This window comes from Phocoena phocoena, chromosome 9 (assembly GCF_963924675.1).
Source record: "Phocoena phocoena chromosome 9, mPhoPho1.1, whole genome shotgun sequence".
NCBI classification, from domain to species: domain Eukaryota; kingdom Metazoa; phylum Chordata; class Mammalia; order Artiodactyla; family Phocoenidae; genus Phocoena; species Phocoena phocoena.
This window is the reverse complement of record NC_089227.1, coordinates 99,262,719-99,279,889: the sequence shown is the minus strand read 5'-3', so window position 1 is coordinate 99,279,889 and position 17,171 is coordinate 99,262,719. Positions and strand designations below refer to the sequence as shown.

General features: G+C 50.1%; 1 non-coding gene across 1 annotated transcript; it reads right to left on the bottom strand.

The window, feature by feature from the left end:
• Positions 1-1,851: 1,851 nt before the first annotated feature.
• Positions 1,852-1,923, bottom strand: TRNAC-GCA (transfer RNA cysteine (anticodon GCA)). Its single transcript has one exon. It is a non-coding gene; the product is annotated as a tRNA-Cys (tRNA).
• Positions 1,924-17,171: the final 15,248 nt, after the last annotated feature.

Below are 17,171 nucleotides of genomic sequence, written 5' to 3'. Positions count from 1 at the left end.
AGGGCTTTCCTGGTGGCACAGTGGTTGGGAGTCTGCCTCCCAATGCAGGGGACAGGGGCTTGGGCCCTGGTCTGGGAAGATCCCACATGCCGCGGAGCAACTAGGCCCATGAGCCACAACTACTGAGCCTGCGCGTCTGGAGCCTGTGCTCTGCAACGAGAGGCCGTGACAGTGAGAGGCCCGCGCACCGCGATGAAGAGTGGCCCCCACTCGCCGCAACTAGAGAAAGCCCTCGCGCAGAAACGAAGACCCAACACAGCCAAAAATAAATAAATTAATTAAAAAAAAAAAGCATAGAAGAGGTGAAGTAGCCGTCTCAGAAAGTGAGACAGCAAAGGTATACAAGACTGCCCAGCTACGTTCAATGCTGACGTGAGATTTTGGTCACAGGTGAACTTCGTCAGCACAGTTGTATGATTTTCCCCAGCAGTGTTAGGCTGCTCAGATGTGGGCATGGAATAAGCGAATACCTGCACTGTGATTTTGCCAGGTGGGTACAATACAGCGAGAGAGGGCCAAACAGGTAAGAGATTTGCAAGAGAGTGGTTGATGCGCTGGGTCATGGAATCCAAGCTGTGTGGGCAGGAGGAGACAACACGAGGGGGAGGTGGGTGATGAAAAGCCAAACAGGAACAGGAAAGAGGACCTGACAAGGTCAGAAGATACAGGTAATGGTCAGATACTGTGCTTGAAATCAAGACCTCAAAGGTGGAAGCATCACTGATGATCACAGGATGTGCATCTCAAATGCCTACTTTCTATACTACAGCGCTGAGCGTAGGGCCACCTACCACCCACTGGTCTATGTGTCCCTTGAGAACAGGGATCCTGCCTCACTTTTCTTAATGATGCTCAGCCCTGAGCCTGAATCTAGTACATAGTAAGTGTTTAACAGATATTTGTTGAATGAAAGAAAGGGAAATAAATCCTATATGAACGGCTGTGCTAAGTGTCCCTACCTCCTCAAAGAGGGAAATGAGTTCCTCTGAGTTTAGGGCAGAACAAAGGACAGAACGCAGGCCAGGTGGCTGAACCACAAGTAAAAAATTCCAGGTAGCTCCTTACAAGTTAAATGTTCTTCTCCAAGCTTTTATTCCTTAGAGCCTAGTGCTGACACTAGGACTGTCTCCGTGTGCCCACACTCTCCCTGAGCTGCTTCAGTAAGGACTTCCTTCTCACATCTGCACCTGGGGAAGGTTGGGGCAGGGGGCTGTAGGGAGAAGAGACAGGATGTGTAAGGGCCTGTAGAGGTCAGACACACAGGAGGGGAGAGTGGGGGAGGAGCCCAGGGCTAGTTCATGCCTTCAACAGACATTTCCTGAGCCCCTACCATGTTCCCATCTGTGCCAGGTGCTGGGGACCCCTAGCTGATTAAGACCTCAATCTTGGGACTTCCCTGGCAATATATCTGCCAAAGGACAACGTGGTCATCGTCCTGGTTTCAGGCCGCTAGTCTCTGCACCCAAGGCCACGTGGCCTCTGTGGCTTGAGCTGCATGATTGTCTTGTAAATGCCCTTGAGCACAGCAAGAGGGAGGGAAGGAGAAGGCAGCGAGGGCTGAGGGTCTAGGAGAGGGAGCGATGCTCAGCCCAGCTCATCACGCCGTCAGGCAACAGTCTAGTGTCTCTCCTCCCTGTCTTGTCCTCCTCCAACCCAAAGAGTGCAGGGCCAGACAAGGTTTTGTTGTTTCAAGTTTCAATCTGATCACTGCCTCTAGCGATATCTGTTGAGTTTGTTTACCCAGCATCCATCTCTCCAGCTCTTTATTAATCCCCCATTTCTCACCTTTTCCCCCAAATACTCTCACCTGAGAGATGAGCTCTAAGGTTGGTCATGTGAGTGAAGAAAACAAGGGGGCACCCGGACTTGAACCAGGGACCTCTTGATCTGCAGTCAAATGCTCTACCCCTGAGCTATACCCCCAGTTACAACTGTCCTGCTAATATCATTTCATGTGCCGAATCACGTTGCGTTAACACTGACAGTCAGTGGCAGAGATTAAATTTCAACTGATAAAAAAAAATTTTAAGCAATTTAGATCAGAGAAGAAACTGACTTCCAGAAATTCAAAAGTTATCAGGACTCTCCCTTTTCTTTGCTTCCTTCTCAAATGAGCTTTAATCTCTCAAACCAATCTCTCCACGCAGCTGATACCCCACCTCCAGCACCTCTAGGCTCACATCTCCACACCGTGGTTGCCAGAGAGAAAAGGGCTTAACTCTGAAAAGTCCTAGAGAAGGCCTGGCCTGGCTGGGTTCTAGTGCAACCAGGGGACAGGGTACTTAAGTGGTATAACCATTTCGGGAGTGATGTCACATAAGAATGTATCTACTCCCACTCAGAATACACGTCTATAGTACAGGGAGGGAGGGTGAGCCCCCAAAAGAAGTCAGGGGCAGCCAAGACATGGCCCCAGCGGGCCACCTCTGCAGCTCTGGGCCTCGCCGGTCGAGTCTACCATCTAAGCAGGAGAGCGACCTACTGCTCCTGCGGCCTGGAGTCCTCAGAAACCCTCCACAGCCACAGATTCCTTGACGGTGTTCACTCGTTTATCCAACAAGTACTTCGTAGGTGGCTACTGTCTGCCTGACCCTAACAACTGCACAGTTCCCGGCCTCAGGAGCGGACAGCCTAGAGGAGCTGTCTGACACGGCAACAAGTGATACTAACATGGTGAGAACCGGACGCTATGGGAACACAGAGAGAGAGAGAGCATTCATTAGAAGCCTGACCAGAGGCGGGGGTCATGACATGCTCCCCATTTGAAATGGGTTGTGCACTCTGAGGGGCTTATTTAATAGACAGGGGAGGTAGGGAAGGAATTCTGGGTGAAAATGGCACTAAGGACTAAGGAATCAGGTGAAGCTCTTGACAAGGTTCAAGAACGGCTGGTGCACACGGCTGGTGTTGGGTGAGGTGGGAGGGGGTCCTGGAGAGGAGATGGCACAGTCTGTAGGCAGCAGGACCCCCACGGGAACTGATGAGCCACGTGGGCCCTGGGTGTAACTCCAGGGAGAGAGAAGGGATAGTCAGACCCACCAATGTGTTGAGGCTGGAGCACTGACGGCACGTCAAGAAGTTGGGGTTCAAGTCCTGATGCCGTCTCCATGTTCTGAATGTCCTCTCTTATTCACATCATAGCCCACTTGGCAGACAAGATCTTTGGCCTTTCTATGCCTCTGTTTCCTCATCTGTTAAGTGGGGATTATAAAAGGCCCTACAATTGTGCGGATTAAATGAGACCCTTTAGAGCAGGAGTCAGCAAACTATAGCCCACAGCCAGGGTACAGCCCCAGGAGCAAAGAACGGTTTTGATATTTTCAAATGGCTGGAGGGTGGAAATGGTACAGAGTAAATGCTTAATAAACATTAGCTGTTATTTCTAATAATAATAATATATTGTGACATGTGACAATTATAAGAAATGCAAATTTCAGAGTCCATCAAGTTTCATCAGAGCACAGCCACTCTCACCCATCTGCAGCTGCTTTCCTCTACTAGGGTAGAGCTGAGTGGTTGCAACAGGGACCAAATGCCCATAAAACTAAAAATATGTACTCTCTGGCCCTTTTCAGAATAGAATGTGCTGACTCCTGACTTCGAGTCTTTATAGAGTTCTGCCAGATACATAACAAATACTTAATAAAAAGTAGGTATTGCCGGTATTATTATAGCCATGGGCAAACACCGTTCACTGGGGAGTCCGGAGTCTCTGATTCCCTCACTTTTGGGCATCAGCAGCTCCAGCTCCCTCCTCTTCCCAGGCCTACTTAGAGCTGACCAACTGCTCCTCGCTGGGGCGGCGTGAATGGCGCGCAGGAACAGGGTTGGGAACGCGTCCTCGAGGAGCACGCACTGATTACACTGGTGGCAGGTATCTGGCCGTGACTCTCGAAATGACGAAAGCACATAACTCTGACCCAGAAACGAGACTTCTAGAAACTTAAAGACATATGCACATATTTGTGGAATGATGTTTGTGCAAGGCTATTCCACTGCACCATTATTTGTAATTCCAAAACGCTGGAAACAACCCAATTGTCCCTCATCCGAGGACTGGTTAAATAAGTCATGGAACATCCTGGAGTCGAATACTAATAAACAGCCATAAAAATGGTGATGCTCTTCTCTTTATGCACTGATACGGAAAGATGGACAAAGAAGAAACAAAACAGCAAGCTGCAGAACAATGTATGTACGCACCATATAGCGCCACCGTCAGTGAGGAACAAAGGAGGGGAGAAAATATATTTGCTTCCATATGCATAAAAATTCTCTAGAAAGATATATGGCCAACATTAGATGCCTGCAGGGAGGGGAAGTGGGGGGGGCAGAGGTTAGATGGAATATTCCTGCACACCCTTTCCTACTGTTTGAATGTTGAACCATGCAAATGCATTCTTTATTTCAGTATTTCATTACCCATCTAAAAAAGAAAGTGTAACAAGAACAGAAACACAATGTAGCCCAAGTGTCACCATTTCTGTGATGCTCTCCCTCACCTCCACCCCCTCCCACTGGGCATCTATCCTCCACATAATCATGTACATTTTTTCGTACAAAAAATAAAAGTTATTAAAACATTCACAATAAAGATACTAGGAGTGATACAGTTCCCAAATCCGGCTGTTTTGTGTAAATTATAATAAAATGCAAATAAAAAAGGATGCATACTTGCAATTTCTAGCACCTTAACTTTACAGACCACTGGCTCTAGCACTAGTGTGATAATTTGTTTATTTATAGGTATCCCCAGTAGACTGAGCTGCTTGAGAACAACCACTATGTTATATTTGCCTCTGAAGCCCCATCGTCGAACACAGTACCTGGTACATAACTCAGGTTGAGAGAATCTTTCTGTGCTGACAAACGCCAATCCTGACAGAGCGCCTTCTCCAGCTCAGCAGCAGGGGGAGGTGAGGCACCTCCGGCACCCGCAGCATATGCAGATCCTGGTGCCGCATCCATAGAGAGAGGAGGTCTGGGGGCCATGTCGGCAGCCTCAGCCTGCCAGCCTCAGCTCATTCCTCCAACCACTAAACCGTCCACCCTCTGCACAGCCACCAGCAATTTACCAGCTGCCTTAGTCTGCTTGGGCTGCCATCATGAAGTACAACAGACTGGGGGCTTTAAACAACAGAAGTTGATTTTCACACAGTTCTGAAGGCTGCAAGTCCAAGATCTAGGTGTCAGCAGGGTTGGTTTCTTCTGAGACCCCTCTCCTTGGCTTACGGGTGACCACCTTCTCACTATGTCCGCACAGGTCATTTCCTCTGCATGTGCTGCACTAGTGTCTCTTCAAGGACACCAGTCCTATTGGATCAGGACCCACCCTAATGGGCTCATTTAACCTAATCACCTCTTTAGAGGCTTTATCTCCAAACATGACTACATTCTGAGGTACTGGGGGTTGGGACTTGAACCTACGAATTTTGGTGGGGGACACAATTCAGCCCATAACATATACAAAATTAATCTGGTCACATCATTGCCTTCCAAAAACGTCTCTTGATCGATAACTTTTTTTGTTGTTGTTGTTTTGTTTGTTAGCTTGTTATCTAGCGCTGACATTCTAAGACAGCAAGGCTGGTGGAATGGGTGACCTCACCAATTGGCGCCAATTTCTAAAACCCATCTTAAGAATAAGGAACAATTACTGCTCCTTTTCCCTGCCTGGGTTTGACACAGGGTAGGCACTTTTTTTTTTTTTAACGTCTTTATTGGAGTATAATTGCTTTACAGTGGTGTGTTAGTTTCTGCTTTATATCAAAGTGAATCAGCTATACATATACATACATCCCCATATCTCCTCCCTCTTGCGTCTCCCTCCCACCCTCCCTATCCCACCCCCTCTAGGTGGTCACAAAGCACCGAGCCAATCTCCCTGAAGCACACTTTTTGTTAAATGAATGAATGTAGGACATTCCAGACCACCAATATCTAATGGCCGCCCACATCTCGCAACACCATGCCAGATTTTGTCCCCAGGACTACAGGGTACAGCTCTTCTGTTTCTGTGGTGCACGCAGGCAACTTTGACACCATCATGCTCGGGGACAGCCAGCCTAGTCACTTGCTCCTGGATGCCACAGTCTCTTTAAAATTGGAGCATAGTTGATTTACAATGTTGTGTTAGTTTCAGGTGTACAGCAAAGTGATTCAGTTATACACACACACACGCACACACACACGCACACACACACACACACGTATATTCTTTTTCAGATTCTTTTCCGTTATAGGTTATTACATAATATTGAGTATAGTTCCCTGTGCTATACAGTAGATCCTTATTGGTTATCTATTTTATATATAGTAGTGTGTATATCCCAAACTCCTAATTTATCCCTCCCCACCCCTTCCCCACTTGGTAACCGTAAGTTTGTTTACTATGTCTGTGGGTCTATTTCTATTTTGTAAATAAGTTCATTTGCATCTTTTTAGATTCCATATGTAAGTGATATCATATGATATTTGTCTTTGTCTGGCTTACTTCACTTAGTATGATAATCTCTAGGTCCATCCATGTTGCTGCAAATGACATTATTTCATTCTTTTCTATGGCTAAGTAATATTCCATGGTGTGTGTATATAATATATACATGTATATATGTGTGTGTGTGTGTGTGTGTGTGTGTGTGTGTGTGTGTACCATTCATCTGTCAATGGACATTTAGGCTGCTTCCATGTCTTGCCTATTGTAAATAGTGCTGCAATGAACACTGGGTGCATGTATCTTTTTGAATTAGAGTTTTCTCAGGATATATGCTCAGGAGTGGGATTGCAGGATCATATGGTAACTCTATTTTTAGTTTTTTAAGGAACCTCCATACCATTTTCTATAGTGGCTGCACCAATTTACATTCCCACCAGCAGTGTAGGAGGGCTCCTTTTTCTCCATTCCCTCTCCAGCATTTATTATTTGTAGACTTTTTGATGATGGCCATTCTGACCAGTGTGAGGTGATACCTCATTGTAGTTTTGATTTGCATTTCTCTAATAATTAGCAATGTTGAGCATCTTTTCATGTGCCAGTTGGCCATCGGTATGTCTTCTTTGGAGAAATGTCTATTTAGATCTTCTGCCTATTTTTTGATTGGGTTGTTTGTTTGTTTTTTGATATTGAGCTGTATGAGTTGTTTGTGTATTTTGGGAATTAATCCCTTGTTGGTTGCATCATTTGCAAATATTTTCCCCCATTCTGTAGGTTGTCTTTTTTGTTTTGTTTATGGTTTCCTTTGCTGTGAAAAAGCTTTTAAGTTTAATTAGGTTCCATTTATTCACTTTTGTTTTTATTTCCATTACTTCAGGAAACAGATCCAAAAAGATATTGCTGCGATTTATGTCAAGGAGTGTTCTATGTTTTCCTCTAGAAGTTTTATAGTATCCAGTCTTACATTTAGGTCTTTAATCCATTTTGAGTTTATTTTTGTATATGGTGTTAGAGAACGTCCTAATTTCATTCTTTTAGATATAGCTGTCGGGTTTTCCCAACACCACTTATTGAAGAGACTGTCTTTTCTCCATTGTATATTCTTGCATCCTTTGTCATAGATTAATTGACCATAGGTGCGTGGGTTTATTTCTGGGCTTTCTATCCTGTTCCATTGAGCTATATGTCTGTTTTTGTGCCAGTACCATACTGTTTTGATGACTGTTGCTTTGTAGTATAGTCTCAAGTGAGGGAGCCTGATTCCTCCAGCTCCATTTTTCTTTCTCAAGATTGCTTTGGCTATTCAGGTTCTTTTGTTTCCATAAATTTTAAAATATTTTGTTCTAGTTCTGTGAAAAATGCCATTGGCAATATGATAGGGATTGCACTGAATCTGTAGATTGCCTTGGGTAGTACAGTCATTTTAACAATATTGATTCTTCCAATCCAAGAACATGGTATATCTCTCCATCTGTTCGTGTCGTCTTCAAATTCTTTCACCACTGTCTTATAGTTTTCAGAATACAGATCTTTTACCTTCTTAGGTAGGTATATTCCTAGGTATTTTATTCTTTTCAACGCGATGGTAAATGGGATTGTTTCTCTTTCTGATCTTTCATTGTTAAGTATATAGAAATCATCAGATTTCTGTGTATTAATTTTGTATCCTGCAACTTTACTGAATTCATTGATGAGCTCTAGTAGTTTTCTGTTACTGGCTGCCACACTTAATCAGGGCTCTGGAAACCAAGTTCCTAGCATGCAGCCGAGTCCAGGCTCTCAGAGTGCAGCTGATCAAAATGTGCCAAGGGGAAAAGGTCCCTAAGACATATTCCTAAGTGAAAACAGCAAGCTGCAGAATGATACACAGTATGGTATGCGTGGTTTTTAACCCCTTTTAAACCTTTTTCCGCACTACCTACACGTATGAAAATGCATAAGGAAGGAGGCTGAAAGGCTACACACCAGAATGACAATAGTGGAGACCCTGGGGAGAGGGCTGGGGATGGAGGGTGGCCAGCACAGAGAGCCCTTCAGCTTCATGTGCATACATTTTCTTGGTGAGAATGTATTCTTGTAAGAACACGTTTGCAGAGTCAAAAAGCAAACACTTCCAAAGGTTAGAGGCTGGTTAGTCTGTTCAGAGGGATCTCCAACCTTGGTCCTCCAATGTGGACCTGCCTCCGAATCCCCTGAGGAACATGTTGGAACTTCAACGCCCAGACCTCCTGATGGAGAACACAGGATACACCTGTCCTAGAATTCCAGTAAGAGAAGCCTGCCCCTGGAAACACAAGTAAATAAAGCAATCTGCACACACTCTGTCAGCCCGCAGGTTTGAGCCAGAGTGTGTGGAAACAGCTCCTAGGAGCAGGGCCTGTCCTGGGGGTTAGGCAGGAAGCACAGCTCTCTCCTAATGAATCTGGAAAAGCTTACAGAGAGGGTGGAATGCAAGGAAGTAACTTCTGAAACATCAGGAACCTCCCAGACCACAGGATGGTAGCCGAGTCCCCCGAAGACCTCATTCCTCTGCCTCTCAATGCTCACTCGAGCCCCACTCAAGAGCAAAGCCCCGCTCCATGGCAGAGCTGAGCCAGGGCTGGGGACTTCTGAACCCGGGGCCCCTCGACCAGGCCCTGCATGCTCTGCATCTCCCTAGGAGCTTGTGAACAGCCCAGTCCTGACACGTCTGCTGTAGGGGCCCAGCCCTGGTGGCTACAGGCTGACTGCGGGGCTGGCCCAGCTCACTCCCTGCCCCACAGAGGAGGAAGCAACTCCCAGGTTCCTGCAGTAACGGCATTCACAGAGACAGGTCAGAAACCACAAGAGCAACCCTGCCTGCCAGCCCCTCACTCGCTGCTTCTTTTGTCCTGCTGTCGTGCCCCGTCCCGGCGGGAGTCTGAAAATGCCACTTTTAGCACCAGTCTTACATGCCAGCCACTCAATACCCTGGTCAATACCTACCTTCTTCCCAGCTCTGAGCTCATGGTAACTTAATTTACCTACTCGAAGGACCTGCTTCAAAGGCAAGGCTTTCTTCCTAAATAAAATGTCAGAGTCTAGAAAGCAAGGAACAGGTGTCTTGGCATGATTCCTTATGTCCTGAGAGAACAGGGCTCCTGGGTTCCTGTCCCCTGCTTCAACCAGGGTAGTCCCACTTTGCCCTGCATTGTTTCTAGCTGTCATTTAAATAAAGGGTTCCTTGCCTTTAAAAAGCTTTGAAAACTGCATATCAGATCCAGTGCTATTATTTGAAAGATAAAGAAAACTGAGCTCCTATTTGGTTCATCATTCATTTAATAATCACTCATTATTTGTTATTTACACACGTGCCAGGCACTGTGTTAGGTGCTGGGGACATTCCAGAAAGACTCAGTGCCTTCCCACAAGGAGACCGAAGCCAAGGAGAAGACAGAAGGAAGAAGGAGCTGGAGTGCACAGTGAAGGGCACCTGAGAGCAGGTGCTGAGAGACGCGGGGGCAGATACTGGTCAGAGAAGGTCTCAGAAGGAGGCCACCTTCCCGCCCATGTCTGCCCTCAGGACTCTGCCTGCTCTACGACAACCTTCTCAGTCTCAGGACTGGGTGTCTGGTCTGCCCTCTGCCACTCCCCCAAGCTCCCAGGGCCATCTCAGGCCACAGTGATATGTGTGCAGCAAGTGGCACAGGCGCTCCCTGGGCACCAGAACACCTGGGCCTGCCCTAACCGTCAGCTGTGTGACATCGAGCAGCTCATGCCACTCTCCTCTCCCTCTGTTTCTCCAGAAACACGGACCCCTGACACCAGGCTGCCCTCAGCAGGCAAAGGTGGGAGGCCAGGCTCCGAGGGCCTCCCCTCCCACCTCTGCAGCTCAGGCTCGGTGGCGGCACAGTCTATGAGGGAGGAAAACGGGCCCGTGTGCCGTAAGCGAGGTGACGGGGCTCAGCTCTGCAAGCCTGGAAGGGAGAACGCGCCGCAGCCAGGGGTCTGGCGCAGGATCTGCCCCTCCTCCTGATGTGCGGGAGAAAAGTGCCGTGTCTCAGGCGGAGCACAAGTGCTCCCAGGCTCCCCGGCCGGCAGTGCAGGTGACCGAAGCTGGGAGGCACATCCCGCTGCCCTCACAAGGAGAGAAGTGGAATCCAAGAGAGACAGGAGGAGCCCGAAGTCACAGCCCAGCCACCTCATTCGACAGACGGGGAAACAGGTCCGGGAGGGGGAGACAGGCATGCCTGAAAGTCAGCTCTTCGCTGGGTGCACCGTCCACTCTGCAGGCCTCCCGCCGTCCCCGCTTCCACATACTCCCCGCCTCCCATGAGGCCACATCTTCCCTCTCCCCATAGCCTCACAGCATGCTGGACGCCCTTCCCGAAGAGGAACCTTGGCGGCCAGGTGAAGGCAAGTAAGTCATTTGTTCTGGGCCTCAGCCCCCTTAGGAGGGGAGAGTGGACACAAGCCAGCTGCTTACCTGCTCAAAGCAGTGGGAGAATCCGGGTGTGCAAGCTGGGATGGAATGGGGGCGGGGTAGCTTGGAAAACTTAGATCTAATTGTGTCTTACACAAGAACGTATGCTCATGCACACCTATTCTTAATCCACAGCCTGAAGAACTTAATACTCCAGGACTGAACCTCCTTTTTTGGGCCTGGGGCCCACAAAGAATCCTTCATTCAGTAGTTGTTCTGGGGTACTCACAGTGTGCAGAGTACAGCTCGGTGAGCCCGAGGGCTGCAAATACAGATAACGAGAGGCCCTAGCTCGCCAGCAAGTGAGAAGATGCGTGTGTAAGAGCTGCCTCTGGTGCTACATGAAGGGCAGACAGTGCGGAGCAGAGGCCAGTTCATATTTAGCCTCCGTGAGACCTCGGGCAAGACAGCTAACCTCCCTGCATTTCATTTCATAAAAACTAAAAACGAGAATCAAGGATACCTTCTACCTGCCTGAAGACAGAGGGCCAGTCAAATTATCTCAAAGTGCTTCCAGCTCTCAGATCCTAGAGGCTCATTTGATTCAATAAAGGATTTTATTCCAAGGACTTCAGGCTTGGAAGTCGCCCGGGCTGGCCCCTTACCCGGGCTCACCTTCACGACGTGCTCGCAGAGCTCCTCTGCCTGTCTCCCAGGCTGCCCCACTCCGACTCTAAGAAGCACGTGGCCCCATCTTCTGCAGTCGCCCACACCTAGAAGTGCAGGTCACCTGCGCCAGCGTGAGTCACCGGCCATTTCAGAGAACAGCTAAAACCAGCTCCAGTCTCCTCTTTTCTCGCCCCAAACCACAAGGCACCACTGGCCAAACCACTGGGCAACCGCAAAAGCATCTCCATCATGTTTACTTCAGATAAAGGGCAGAGGCCAGTGGCTAAAAGGACTCAAGACCAGGGCTCCTAGGTTCTCATCCCCTCTCCTGAGTGCACACACACGTCCTGTGAGTTCCCCTACTTGAGTTCATGCTCAGAGGTCTTCCTGGAGTAGCAGGCACACCACTGCTGCACAGCCACACACTCCCCAACCAACTCCACGCCATCCGCCACAGCAGACATCTCTGCCGTGTCACACCTTCCTCCTGAGGTTTTTCAAGCCCTTTAAAGTCAACTGGTGACTAGCATTAAGCACCAAGAGGTCAGGCCTTGGCAGCCACCAGGCTTCCCTCCACTATGAGTCTGAGGACCCCACTGAATCCAAGCAGGCCCTCTCCACCCACACCCAATTCCTGTACCTTGCGGGGCTCCCCTTGCTGCCTGTTCCTCAGAGACCCTCCATGTTCTCCAGCCACCTCTGCAGCATCCCGAGCTCCTGCAGCAGGGTCCCAAATTGCCCTCCAGCGGACTCTTTATCTCCACAGCCATCTTCTCACAGTCGGCCAGCTTCTTCTCAGCTGTCTCTGTTCACCTCTCCAGGCTCTGAAGTCGGATGGGCCCGGCGTTCCACCTTCCCCACAGCCTGAATGGCAGCCAAGATGGCCAGAAGGGAAATCTCTGCAGACTGGATCTGGGCCTCTCGTTGGAGGTCAGTCCCCACGTGCCATGCCTGCAACTAGACACAGGGAGGTGCGTCAGCCACCAGGAAAGGGGCCCAGAGCCATTCCCAGCTACGGAAATGTCAGGATCCCCTGGAATAAGGGGGAACTTCTTCCAGGTGCTAGAAGGCCTCACTGGTCAGACCTCCAAACAGACCCCACCCGGCAGACTGTCAAAGACAGCAGACACTGACCCCATAGAGCTCCTGTGGGAAGAATCTTGAACCAAGACCCAGGGGTAATGGTAAATGGTATGGCAAAGCATTACCATCATAAATGGACAGTCAGTATAAGAAATTTGAATCCCAGCCCTACCACATAATAGTGGTATAAACTTAGTCAATTATTTAACCAACCACTTCACCCAAGAACACAGCCCAGCAGGAAAAAGGAAGTGAGTGAGATCCAGAAAATTTCTCAGGGGACCAATGTACAGACAGATTGCTATTTCAGTTCCTGGGTGTTCTAGAGCAAACCTACTGCCCGCATTCCTGGGCACAGAGGTGAGCGAGGCCCTGTTGTTCTGGCCTTGGTGATGTGATTTCTACGGCACTTCCACCCTGACATTTACTAGTACGTGACCTCCTAACCTGCCTGAGATATCAGGTCCCCGTGACCCAGGTGCCTTGTCAACCAGCTTCAGGGTTGTCTCCACACTAGGAGGCCAGGTCCTAGCTGCCAGGTGATGGAGCCAGAGAAAGTCAAAAGCCAGCATTTAAGAGAAGTCAGAAGAAAGAAATATTTCAAAGAATATCCTGCCACGGGAAGTGGAAAGTGTACCGTGTATTACTAGAAGTAATAAGAAATTCATGAATGCCTCAGTGGGGACAACTGACATTTAATGGAAACGTTCCTGGAAATGGAACTCTGCTAGAACTTGACTCAACACCTATCCTGCCATTTGAATCCTGTGCATTTTGCGAGACTGAAATGCACTGTAGGTACGGAAAAGCACTCAGGGAGCATTATATTGGCACGTATTACATCACTGAAACAAATATAAAGGCTGTGGACCAATGATCATAATGCTTATAAACCAAAGACTGTGATTAATCCAATTCTGTGCACCTGAGGTCCCCCCAACACCTTCTCCATAAAAGCACTCAGCCAAGTGTCCCACACGTGCTAGGGACTGGCCACCACACACTTGTCCCTTCCTTCCTTCACAGCATAACTGTTCCACCTCTGAGTCTGGTCTCTGACCGGCATAAAGTGTAGCCTAGAGGGGGCAGACCCCACTTCCACAGATTAGGGACAAAACAGCTTATCTCGCCATAGTGCCCTGTCACAAATCTGGCATCCAGAAATGTATCTAAAACCATCTCAAAGTTATGTCCACCAGGAGATGACTCCTCTGCCTTCAGAGACATAGAAAAATCTCATCTTGATAGCTCGTCACGCAGGCCAGGGATGGCCTCAAACTTGAGCCTGAGCCACTAACCAGAAGTCCTCTATGACGCAGACCCCCTCCTAGCAGCAGTAGGAGGGACACCCTGGGCAATTTCAGAAAAGAGTGAGCAGACACCCAAATACATCCTGATAGGAATCAGAGTTCACATCTAGAAGAGCTTTACACGACCCTCACAGCCAGAGGCGAGACTGCTGACGGGAGGAAGCCAAGGGCCTAGACTGGAGTGGAAATAAGGTCACCAGACAATAGCACTGATCTTAGCTTGGGAAAGGGATGAGAATGGGGTCACGGTCTCCCTGAGATGATTTTAGGGCATGGGGGCTGAAAGACAGGTCCAGGAGGGGGGCCCTGGAGTGTCTCTGGAGTGAGGATGGTCACAGCCCATCCGCCCCACACACCCACCCTGAGCCCCTGAGCCGGGTCACAGAAGGTCAGGGCTGGCGGAAACCTCGGAAACATTGTGGCTACCCAGGCTGAGCCTCCCCAATTCCAGGAGGGGCGGGGTGAGGGCAGGACATCCTCTGTGAGTGCCGCCCTCACCGGAGCCGGGCCGCCTCGGCCATGGCCCTGCACTGTCCGGCCGGGCGGGGGAGTCGCCGCCGCCGCTGCCGCCGCCGCCGCCGCCGCCGCCGGGCGGCCCACACAGGCCAGCGCCCGGCCTCTCTGCAAGCTCTCTCGTGTTCTCGCGGCCGTCGGGCCGGGCTGCTCTGGACGCGCGGGAAAGAAAGGACCCGGACGAGCAGCAGCGCTGCCCCGAGCTACGAGCTGGGCCCCACCCCGCCGCCCGGAGGCGGCTCCCCATTGGCCAGACCGGGAAGCTCCGCCCCCGCCCCTTGCGCGGGCGACCCCGGCAGCCCGGAGCCTGCCCCCCATTGGCCGGCCCGGAGGCCCCGCCCCCGCGGCGTGCGCCAAGGCTCTGTGGGCGCGGGGCAGGGGTGGGCGCCAGCTCCGTGGGAGAGCCCGGCGCGAGGGCCGCACTCAAGCGTGAATGCGGACCCGAGCTCGGCCGAGCAGCCCACCCGCGTGGCGCGCGGGGACTTTCCGCACCGCCGCGGACTCCCAGAGAGCAGGAACCAGGTCACGTCCATGTACAGAGTCCAACATATTTATTGAGCACTGATGGGGCCAAGGTTTCATCACCGTCACAGTTCTTACGGGCCTTTTAACACCAGAACTCCAACTTTGCTTTACAAATGAGGAACCCGAGACCCAGAGCTGGGAGTGAGACTGGGGTCAGACCAGGCTCCAGCCTCCCAGGTCACGCAGCCTCCGCTGACTCATTTTAGTGTAAAGAATGTCCTTTGAACACCTATTGAGTGCCAGGCAAACTCACAGGGCCTAGCCGGGAGCCCGGCACACTGAATGCTTTGGAAGAAGAGGAGCACCACTGCACAGTGATTACTGCTTCTGTTAAGAGTTTGCGTGTTTACACAGGGCATTAAGCATTAGAAAAGCCTGGGAACTCTGAGCCTTGAGGCCTTCCAAGGAAACACCTGAGACTAGCTCTTGCAGCTGAGGGCTAAGCTCTCAGCAGCTTCACTAGCACCACATCCTGTCTGAGCACTTGCTGACAGCCCAGCCCTGACTGCGGGGCCCTGGCAAGAGCTGGGGGATACCAGAGCAGACAAACAGAATCTACGGCAGGGGAGGGGGGCACCTCTCCCAAGCCCAGAGGAGCTTGGCTGAGCAGTCACTGACATGTATACTCTTGCCCCAGAGATGACAGCAATGTTTCCATCTGCCCCCAACCCTGTTCAGGACTTTAGGAGAGGTATGAGGGTCAGAGGGGGGCAAGAGGAAGTGGCACAGCCAGGGACCCAGGCCTGAACACTGGACTCTTCACATAGTGCCAGATAAATAAGACAACAATCAGAAGAGCTGAGGACCCATCACTCCAGCTTCAAAATCACCAGACCAAGGGCTGGTTTATAGGGAGCACCCAAAGTGGTGTGATTTAAGAGGCACAAGAAGCTAGCTGCCATCAAGACTTCTCCATGAGGCCCAATGCTATAGCCCGAACCTCCACAGTTTGAACCTCATTGCTTTGGTAAGAATTTGTTCCACTGAGGTACAAAAGGCTCCAGGCGGATATAGGTCAAAGGGAAAGTCTTACCTCACTTTGCACCCGTGGGACCTTCCACTCACTCCAGAAAATAAAGGTCCTTCTTGAGTGATTCTGACTGGGAAGAGGGCTGGAGATCAACATGAAAGAGAAAGGGGGCCCTGAACTTGAAAGGAAGTTCGAAATCAGGCTTCCTATTTGTCCCACTGCCTCTAAATCTATTATGACTCTGACAACTCTAAGGTGAGGTAGGATGCACTGGGGTCATTACCACCTTCGACAGACAAGTAACATGAGGATGGAGGTGGTTAAAAGATTCACCTAGATCTCCTGGCCTAACTCTGCCATGAGCCCCAAGTTCTAGAAGACAACCCCCTCCTTTAACGTGACACATCAGGCCTGGCAACCCCACAGTCCACGTGGGCTGACCAGCCTCCCTCAGACCAGGATCTTCCTCTCGGGAGGAACTTCCTGGGCCCGCTCTGCACCTGACCTCTCCCACCCCCCAGGTGTCAGGTGGGGTCCAGTCCATGGAGCATGAACACTGAGACCTTGGGGGAAATGTCATCCACTCCAGGCTGCAGTTCCCCGCCCTCAGCTGATTACCAAAGTCAATCATGGATGTGAACACCCACTGGGGAAAGGACCAGGAATACTGGGAATCAGTCTAGGCCAAGGAACACACACCTGGGAAGACACCTGGTTTCCAGGGCAGCAGCCAAGGCACCCCCATCAACAGGCATTCCCAGGCTGGTCTGGACAGTCCCGCTGCCATCCCCACACACAAGGAGGTGGCAGAATAACCCCTGCCCCTCAGGAGTTCTTGGTCCCCTTTACAACCACACACAATACTTACAAAAGCACTTCGAAAATCTCCATAAAAAAAAGTTTCAAAGTAACAGTAGAAAACTCAAATTTCCAGTGCCTATTCTTCAGGCTGTCTGTCCACTCTGCTGTTTCTCGTGTTGACAGAAGGCCAAGACCTCTGTGTATAAAATCAAACCACAGGCTCTCCGGGTCTCGAACACCCCCTACTAGAAAGGCCATGGCCTCTGGTCCTGTTGCCTGTCCACGGTACCCGTCAAAGGCCCCCACCAAAGCTTGGCATCCCCTAAGCCCTAGTGGCCCCTGTGTAAGTCAGGAATGTAGAAAAGGCAGTAGAGTGACAAACTTAGGAAACGGAGGCATCTGGCACGCATACACTGTCATCAAAAAGGCCACTGCTTCCCATGTAAAAAGATCTCTCCAAAGCCATCGCAGAAGGAGGAACCAGCA